Raw genomic sequence first — 10,003 nt, forward strand, 5'->3', positions numbered from 1 at the left:
TCAAAAGCAGGATACAAAGCTGAATATTTGCCCACGGAAAACATTTCACATGCACAATTGTTTGAAAACCACCCATGCTGCCTTCTTTCTTCCTGTAGAACTGCTCCCTGAATTTTATCCTTGAAACAAGTTTATTTGAGTGGGAATTGGAAAATAAGTAGGAGCTTGTCAAAAGGTAAACAAGGCAAAGTAAACTCTCCTAGTAATGACACAGGAGGTGACATATGTCTCATGATACATATGACCTTCTGTCCCTCCAGCAACACGTATTACCCTGAGAAATGAACACAGTTAAAAGGAGAGAAAATTGAGCCATCAACCTGAGACACTGTTTACTAACAACTAGCTTGTTTACAGCTCTTTCTCTAACATAAAATGCTGTTCAACTTTTTGAATTACTTCTCTCACCTTTAAGCAGAATACTCCAAAGCTAGATATAATCTACAGATAATATTACTTTCCAATTATCTACATTCATTGAACACATAGTAGTCCTCTCTTACACATGGGTGATACCTTCTAACACCCCCACTGGATGCCTGTAACAAAGAATAGTACCAAATTCTACATATACTATTTTTTTCCTATATATATGCACCATGATAAAGTTTAATTTATAAATTAGACATAAGAGATAAATAGCAATAAAATTTTAAAAATTATAATAATATACTGTAATAAAAATTATGAAAATGTGGTATTTCAAAATATTTTAGTCCTATTTTCTTTTCCTCTTCTTGTGATGGTGTGAGATACAGTGCCTATGATGATAAGATGAACTGAGGTGAATGATATAGGCATTGTGACATAATATTAGGCTACTATTGACCTTCCGGGGATACATCCAAAGGAGGATCCTTTGCTTCAGATGATCCTGGATCATCGAGCCATGAAGATGTTGATACTTGGATATCAGGAACAGATGATGTCAATCACTAATGGATAAGTCATATCTACCTCATGGAAACACTGGACAAAGAGATTATTCACATCCCAGGCAGGATGGAGCTGGATGGTGTAAGATTCCATCAAGCTACACAGAATGACGTGCACTTTAAAACTTATAAATTGTTTATTTCTGATACTTTTTATGTAATGTTTTCAGATCAAAGTTGACCAGGGAAAACTAAAATCATGGAAAACAAAACCATGGATCAGGGAGTACTACTGTATACAGCTGGCCTTCCATATCCATGCACTCTGCATCAGTGGATTCAATCAGCCATAGATAAAAAAATGTTTGAAAAAGTTTAAAAGAATGGTTGCTTCTGTACTGAACAGGTAAACACATTTTCCTTGTCATTGTCCCCTAAACAATATAGTATGACAACTATTTACATAGCATTTACATTACATTAATATAAGTAATCTTGTGATGATTTAAAGTATACAGAAGAATATGTGTAGGTTATATGCAATTACTACTCCATTTTATAGAAGGATCTCTAGCATCTGCATAATATAGTATCCATGGAGTGTGCTGAAATCAAACTCTTATGGATACCAAGGGACAACTATATTATATTTAAATGGACTAAGAAGGAGAAGAATCAATAATTATTAAGGAATGACTAATTTCCAGAGGTCCTTTAATTTAGGGAAATGGATATGTAAAAAACAGACACTGGATTTATGTAGGTCATGATCTGATAAATAGACTACTAGCTACAGAAATTCAATGGGTATTTGTGTAGGATAAAGTATTAGGGGATGAGAACAGACATGTTAGGGACTCTGAGGGCAGAGAATATAACACTTTTGGAAATTTAGAAAAAGATTTTACGTAAATCTTTTTGCAATAAAAATTGTATATGTGCCAACACATGCTAATACAATAGAAATACCAGGGATTATAGAGTCAGAAAATATTCAGTGACGTTAAGTGTGTTATCTAAGATCACATGGCTAATAAGTATAAGAGCACAGATTTAAAGCCAGGTCTCTCAGACATAAAAGGTGAGGCTCTTTGTTCTGCCAGATTACCTAAAAATAGCAATATTTGTGTTCTTAAAATAAGAATCTCCTCTTTTAGTGGTACAGGTTAGGTGTTCAAGCTGTGTTAAATCACATCCCTGATGTTTATGTGGTCAGGATATGTGCCCTTGAGTGACTTAAAACTCAACACGTAGAAGTGAGTGGACCTTTCTACCTTGCTTTGTATGCTAAAACTTCCATCAACGAGTGATTTTCTTGCTTTAAATTTAATGCTGACTCCATTCAAGCAGAAAATAGATTTGAAGACAATGAAAAATGTACCACTTTATTTCCCTAAGGCCTTCTCTGCACAGTAGGCCTTGAACAAAAGTAATTTCATAAGGAAAGACAAACAACCAAGTTAATCTTCAAATACAAAAATGTATTGTTTATTTTTTGCTAAATTATTTTACAAAGTATTGATTTTCTGATTATTATCCATCTTCAAATCACAAGGCTTAGGGTAGAATTTGCTTACACTGTGATAACAAAATTCATAATCAAATGGGAAGAGGAAATAATCCTACCGTGGTGCATGTCATTTTTCTGTCCAAGGGAACCTCGTAAGTTGCTGATAAGAATAATTTGCAGTGAATGAGAAAATCATGAGAAGTCAAAAATTAAAGGATCCTTATCGATAACCTGGCACAGTGATTATTTTTTCCCTTCCAAGGGGAGGAACATTTTATTTTTTGAATTGGAACATTTTTATTGCTGTTTTTCTACATGGTCACCATGTTTTTAGAATATCTTCTAATGTAGTAACATTGTACTTATTGAGAAATAATGGCTAATATTGAATTTGTTCAATTTAAAAATGGGAAAATGTGCAGAGTTTATGATCATAAACAGCAGCGGTAACAATAGCAAGCAAAACAACTCTCTGAAATCCAAATAATTCCTGACCTTCAAGAAAACCTAGCAGGTCTGAGGAGGTGATTGTCATAGTTGATTCCAGTGGGGTCTATGATAGCATATCCCCTCAAACAAAGTTGAAAGAGAAAGGGACAGTTGATTCCTTTGTGGAGTAAAGACCATAGAGTAAGATCAAACTGAGAGGCCAGATTGTGCCTTCAAGAGCATGGAGAGAAATCTGAGAAATACATGACAATGGATTTGACAAGCGAGCATATGGAGGTGGAAGGAATTAGTAAGTTTAAAATGGAAGAAAGTTGAGATTTAGCAAGATACCTTTGCAAAATTCCTGGATTGTCCATTTCTGCTGTCCCTTCACTTGCTGGTGCCTCATAAGTACAATAGCTTAAATGTCTAGAGAGAAGGAGGCTATGTGGGAGCCTTTAAGTTATATACAACCTCTAGGTGGCTTTGTTGGGCCCACAGAGTGCTTATAGCTTCTATTTGCTGTGTCTCTAGAACACTTTGCAAGAAGTGAGACTTGTGTTACTGTATGGTTCCAGTTTTCAATACTCATGTGGTAGCTTCACCCTTCAGCACAGTAGGGATGCTTTCCAATTTGAAGACTCCAGTATTCTCTGTTGTCTGACAGTCAACTTAACTCATTTAAATAATTTGGCCTCTGATGCATTTGAATTTGTCATCTGATACAAATTGCTATGATATTTGAATTTTAAGGCAAAGTTTCCAGGTTTTAATGAGCATCTAAGATCTTCCTGAAATGCAGGTTATAATTCTCTAGGTCCAGGATACTCCTTAAGGCTTATCTCTCTAACAGACTCCCGGGTGATGCCAATACTGATGTTACACAGACCATACTTCAAGGAACAGAGACTTAAAGCAAGTGTCTTCTTCCGGGGTCTGAGAAAAAATGTTTATGGAAGGTGATTTATTTGGTAATATGATACCAGGGAATAGGAATATAGGGCAGGTCAGTGGCACAGAGAAGGAATAAAAGCCAATACAAGGATAAATGATCAAGTTGGCCACTAGTATGAATAACCAGTGACCAGTCCCACTGGGAATTTTTGAAGAGCTTTATGAAACATATGTCAAAATTTGCTGCCTGGGGAATAATAGGGGGAAAATTTCTACCAGATTTTGTTCCCATCGGCCAAGGGTGGATCCATGAGCCTGCACTTCCAGGTTGCACATGAATGCTTGAAGAGACTTTTTCTATGACAGTCCCATCTTTACACACATCAAATGAAACCCGAGTATGAAACAAAAATATTTACAACATAGAACCAAGACAATGTGCTGTTCATGTTGCTCCTCCACGAAACTAGTCAAGGCCTACTTAAATCAGTTGTCACAGAAACTATGAATGACTAAGAAGATTTTGAAGTGATGCATGAGAAACTCTAACATGCTTTAGTATGACTATTTGATGCCCTGAGCTGGAGCACTTGGCCACAAAACTCATGTTTCTTGGAGGCAAAAGCCAAATGGCCCTTCCAGCACTATGCAACATTGCTTTTCCCAAAGCAAAGTCATGATTTTGCCACGCTAATGGTAAAATCATAGGCACATTGTTGGACAATGTTTCTAGGAAGAAAAGAAGCATTGCATTTTTTTTTTCTTTTTCTTTTTCTTTTAAGATTAGTAGATGGCCTTTAATGGACCGGTAAAAGTTAGTGTAGCCTCTTCTCCTAGACTTTCTGTGGCCCCTTTCGTGCCTTCCAGTTCATGAAATGGTCACTAGTTGGCAGAGAATCAGACTCAAACCTTCTTTCTACTCTCTAAAATGGAAGCCATATTCTGTAGTGGAATGATTATGCGCTAATAGTACGTGATACATGTGCACACACAGATGTATAAGAAATCTCTCTCCTTTTAAGGACTATTCCTTTTAGCATTGCTGATAATGCTACTGAACCAAACTATGCCTGTATTCCCTAAAGGAGTCCAACAGATTATCACTACTACCATAACAATGGCTAGAGAAACAGCACCCGTGGGTTGTAGGTAGTTCACCCTTTCACTTTTTAAATTATGTATCTAAAACGAGAGTGGAATGATAGCTTATTAGAGCAATGTGACATTCTTTATGTAATTAGAATGTGTCCAAACATTTATTCTGTGCAATAGATGTTTAAACCAGAATTCACTGTTTTTTTTGGGATAGATATGTTGGGATATCTATATGATAGGTTGGGATAGATATGTTCCCTGCTTAACTGTTGTGATTGCATTACTCTGCCCTCAGGATGAAAAAGGGTTATTGAAACCTAGGGGATTTTGAATGTGTCAGTAGCACATAGACAGTCTTACACATGAGTTTCTAGCTGTTTTGGACTGTAAGAAACTGACATATTAAAAAACCGATGGGATTAAATGGAGCATCAAATGACCTACATTTGGCAAGAAGCCATGTTGTATAGGGAAAGGAGCTTTGGCACAAGCGTGAAAATAAATTCTCTGTATTTTTGAATTGGATTCCAGCTCATCTCTAACACAAAATTTGTGACTGCATATATTTATTTTCTAGATTCTAAAACCCTAGTTTCCACTTTTTTTTTTTTTTTTTTTTTTTTTTTGAGACCGAGTCTCACTCTGTAGGCAGGCTGGAGTTTAGTGGTGAGATCTCAGCTCACTACAACCTCCGCCTCCCAGGTTCAAGCCTTTCTCCTGCCTCACCTCCTGAGTAGCTGGGACTACAGGCACCCACCACCACATCTGGCTAATTTTTTGTATGTTTTGTAGAGATGGGGTTTCACCATGTTAGCCAGGATGGTCTCCATCTTGTGACATCGTGATCCACCTGCCCCAGCCTTCCAAAGTGCCGGGATGACAGGCATGAGACACTGTGCCCAGCCTCCACATTTTTAAAATAAGCAAAAATTATTCTTGTTCATAGCTCAGGATTGTCAAGGAAAACAAATATTTTAGTTTTGCCTCATACCACACACTGGGTGAAAAAATAACAGATCAAGAGATGGTAAGGTGGTTATAACCAAAAAAGGACCACATGGGGGTTGTTCTGCATTTTGGCAAACCACGAAGGAGGTAATATATGTTTTTAATTCATTAATTATGTCCTACAATTTACACCACCTTTCAATGCCCCTTTTACTACTTCCTAGTCACTCTACTGTTTTCAAAATCTGCTCCATTTCGCTGTTTCATGAGAAATCAATGACCAAAAAAATAATGACAATGTTGACAAAGGTAAAAATATTTTGTGTGTGAATATTACAATTTTAAAACTATGTTAGTATCTATTGCTCCTACAAATGGCCAGGTAAACAAGTCTTCATTTTTCATATTGTCCATGAAGTTCTGAAAGAATAAGTGCCTTGATCTCACTAGCAGAATTAATAAGGTATAGCTCCAGAACTTGAACTAGGTGTGTCTGGCTCCAAGGCCATGGTTGTTTTCAATGTCACCACAATGACTGCACAAGCACTGCTTCAGTCCAGCATTATTTATTCTTTCAAAAACCAGGCAGGAACTTCATCCCTCTTAAAGGCACAAAAATTTCCAGAACATCTGAAGACTGCACAAGCTCATCAAGATAACTATATTCTTTTCGTGGTGTCCCATATTGAAGACTGCCCATGAGTCATTCACTAGAATTATATGGAAAGAAATAGAAATCTTCATAAAATGGTATGTGCAGAGTAGCTAGAGATTGGACTTGAACTTTATGTCCACAGTAGACAGGAATAAGACACAAATATATAATTCAATAATAAATTAGGCTCATTATAAGGAAATTATTCTCAAATTTAAAGTTACTTAATACTAGCATGAGTTCTTTACTAATTTTTTTTAGGAGGCCCATATATGGCTACTTGTAACTGCCAAGCACTCATATTAGAAATAGTATTGGCTGTCTTAGGAGACAGCAAACTCCCTTATGATAGAAGTGTAAAATCACCAAATTAGGTTAGTGTTAGGCAACTTCAAACTGCTTGGAGAACTGGATTAATTAACCTTTAATTTATTTTTTGCTTTTGATAATAAGTGATTCTCACAAAATCCGTTTTCTGGGAATCTCAGACCTTCCGGGCTGACAGTAGTAGATGGCTTTGGAGAAAACCATGGATAATAATATTCTTAAGCAAAGAATCAGCTCACCTGTTCATGCTGATAGTTAGCACTGAACAAGGTATGCAAGCTATGGTGGCGTATCCTCCATCATCTCAGGATATGAATGAACAAATCACTTTTATGTCTCTTTCATCTTCTATTAGTGTAAGAAATCTGTCTATGTAATTAAGTAGATTTACTTATTTAACTGAAAGAATAGGCATTTATTATCACTTAGTATGCAAGCACTAAGCCAGTTTTAGAGATTTGGAAAGAATAAACTTATCTTAGAATCAAGTTCATCAAGCTTTTTGTTTGTTTGTTTTTGTTTTTTGTTTTTTTGTTTTGTTTTGTTTTTTGACAGAGTCTCATGCTTGTCGCCCAGGCTGGAGTGCAGTGGCACAATCTCCGCTCACTGCAACCTCCGCTTCCTGGGTTCAAGGGATTTTCCTGCCTCAGTCTCCGGAGTAGCTGTGATTACAGACGCCCACCACCACACCCGGCTAATTTTTGTACTTTTAGTACAGGCAGGGTTTCACCATGTTGGCCAGGCTAGTATGGAGCTCCTGACTTCAGGTGACCCACCACTTTGGCCTCCCAAAGTGTTGGGATTACAGGCATGAGCCACTGCGCCTGGCAAAGTTCATATTTTTATGGAGGCAAATGTAGGCATCTAACCTAAGAGGTAACAGATAGGAGAGTGTTTCTTTTAATTAGTAGTAACAAATATGTGAATCAGTTAAGAAAACTGCAGCCTCTCCACATACATATTTAAACCTTCCCAGTTACTGCCCTCCTACATACGATAAAAATGCAATCACCTTATTTCCAAGTCCCTATTTTATCTTCGTCCAGTACGCTATGAAAATCTCATCTTATATACCATGCTTTACTGCATTTGCTATGTTCTAGCAACTCACATGGGGATTTTTTCTTCTTTTTAAATAGATTGGGCTCATTCTTATCCTCTGCTTGGAATGTTTTTCCTCGATTCTTCAAATGATTGGATTCTTCTAAAGAATTTTATTTCAGCGCAAAGTCATCTCCTCACAATGATATTCTTGAATGATTACACATTATAAAGAACTCTTGCACAAGACTCTCTCAGTAACAAACCAACATGGTACAATTTCTTCCTAACGTATATTATTTTCTGACATTAGCTTGCATTCATATGGTTATCATTTTTTGTCTTTATGTCTTCCAACTCTAATACACAATGCTCATGTGTGTGCATGCGCATACGCAGAGAGAGAGAGAGAAAAAAATAAATTATATCAGAGTGAGATGTGCGTAGATCATGTTCTCCATACCCTTAGTATGGAGTACACTGGCATAATAGGTGTGTGACATATATGTAAAAAAGAGCTACATTAAAGCGAAAAATTGAATATACAGTGTAAACAAAGAACCAGGAATAAGAAGTAACAGTAGGCATTCAGAGAGATGAAAAGTATAATAAAGTTTCAAAGAAAAGCTAAAAATCAGAACAAAACATGGAAATGAGAACTTTCATAGATTTATCAGTAGAATGCATATGACTGAGAGATGAATGAGAGAGCTTGAGATAATCCAATAGAAACCTTCCAACATGCAATTAAAAAAAGAGCAGATTTCCAAGCACAGTGGGATGATTTCAAAATGTCTAACAGACATGCAAGTGGAATAGTAGAAGCAGGAAACCAAAGAGCACAGCGGAAGAAATGTTTGAAGTAATAATGACTGAATTTTTCGAAATGAATGACAAACACCAAACTACAGATTCAGTAAGCTCAGAAAACACCAAGAAGGATTTTTAAAAAAGAGTCGTATCATATGCAAACTATAGAAACCCGAGACAAAGAAATACTGTGACAGAAGACAGGGAATAAACCATTTACTTACCAACAGAGTTAGAGGAAAAACCATTACACTGAATGCGTTTTCAGAAGTTATGCCAGCAAGAAAAGAGTAGAATTAAATATTTAAAGTTTGGGGATAAAAACAACCCTCCTACCTAGAATGCTATACCAATAAAATTATCCTTCCAAAGTGAACGGACAATAAAGCCTTTCTATGACAAACAAAAACTGAGGGAACTCCATGCCAGTAGAACTGTCCTGCAAAAAATTTCCAAAAACTTCTTTAAGGAATATTTAAATAAAAAATATCTGGAACTTAAATCTACATAAATAAAGAAGAAACATCTGAAAATAATAGATGAAAGAATAGAATATATTTTTTCATGTGAAGAGTTACAGTTTCATAGGAAGATAGGCTTAGTTAAAAATGTATATTGCAAGCTCCAGGGTAATGACTAAAAATAAAAATATCTTGGTATGCTAAGAAATTAGATTAAATAGAATCATATAAAATGATTAATCAGAAGCAGAGATGACATTAAAAGTTGAGGGTTGGAAAGAAACAAAGAAGTGTAACAAATAAATAGTCAAAAATATAATATATATTAATCCAAATATGCCAATAATCACTTATTATATAGATAATATGAAATAATAATTAAAAGACAGTCAAGGTGGATGAGAATAGCCAACTATATGGTATTTTCAAGAAATTAACTTAAATTCAAATATTAGGATACATTAAGTGTAAGGGAATCAAGAAAGATATTCCATACTAACACTGATCTAATAGAGCTGGAGTATCTGTATTAGTTGCACACAAAGCAAATCTCAGGATATGAAAAATTGCCAGGGATAAGTTTGGCATTAATATAATAATTCAATTCTCCAAAAAGTTCAGTTCTCCAAAAATGCATTATAATCCTAAAGGTGTATGTACCTAACAACCCTAAAGGTATATGCACCTAACAATCCTAAAGGTGTATGCACCTAACAACAGAGTATTAAAATATGTGAGATGAAAACTGATAGAATTGTGATAAAATATGTGAAATGAAAACTGATGGAATTGTGAGGATAAATAGAAAAATACAGTATTATAGTTGAAGACTTTACCATGCCTCTTTCAGGAATTGATATAATAGGAAGGCAGAAAATCATTAAGGGAATAGTTGGTTTCTCCAGCACTATCAATCAACTTAATCTAATTAACATTTCTTGGAATATTCCATTCAGCA

At 35.7% G+C, this 10,003-nt stretch overlaps 1 long non-coding RNA gene across 1 annotated transcript; it reads left to right on the plus strand.

Moving 5' to 3' along the window:
- The first annotated feature begins 862 nt into the window (after window positions 1–862).
- Window positions 863–8,125, plus strand: LOC126944971 (uncharacterized). The gene is made up of 3 exons (XR_007722250.1): window positions 863–1,017; window positions 1,106–1,281; window positions 7,873–8,125. It is a non-coding gene; the product is annotated as an uncharacterized LOC126944971 (long non-coding RNA).
- Window positions 8,126–10,003: the final 1,878 nt, after the last annotated feature.

The sequence above is a fragment of the Macaca thibetana genome, chromosome 20, assembly GCF_024542745.1.
Source record: "Macaca thibetana thibetana isolate TM-01 chromosome 20, ASM2454274v1, whole genome shotgun sequence".
In the NCBI taxonomy this organism is placed as follows: domain Eukaryota; kingdom Metazoa; phylum Chordata; class Mammalia; order Primates; family Cercopithecidae; genus Macaca; species Macaca thibetana.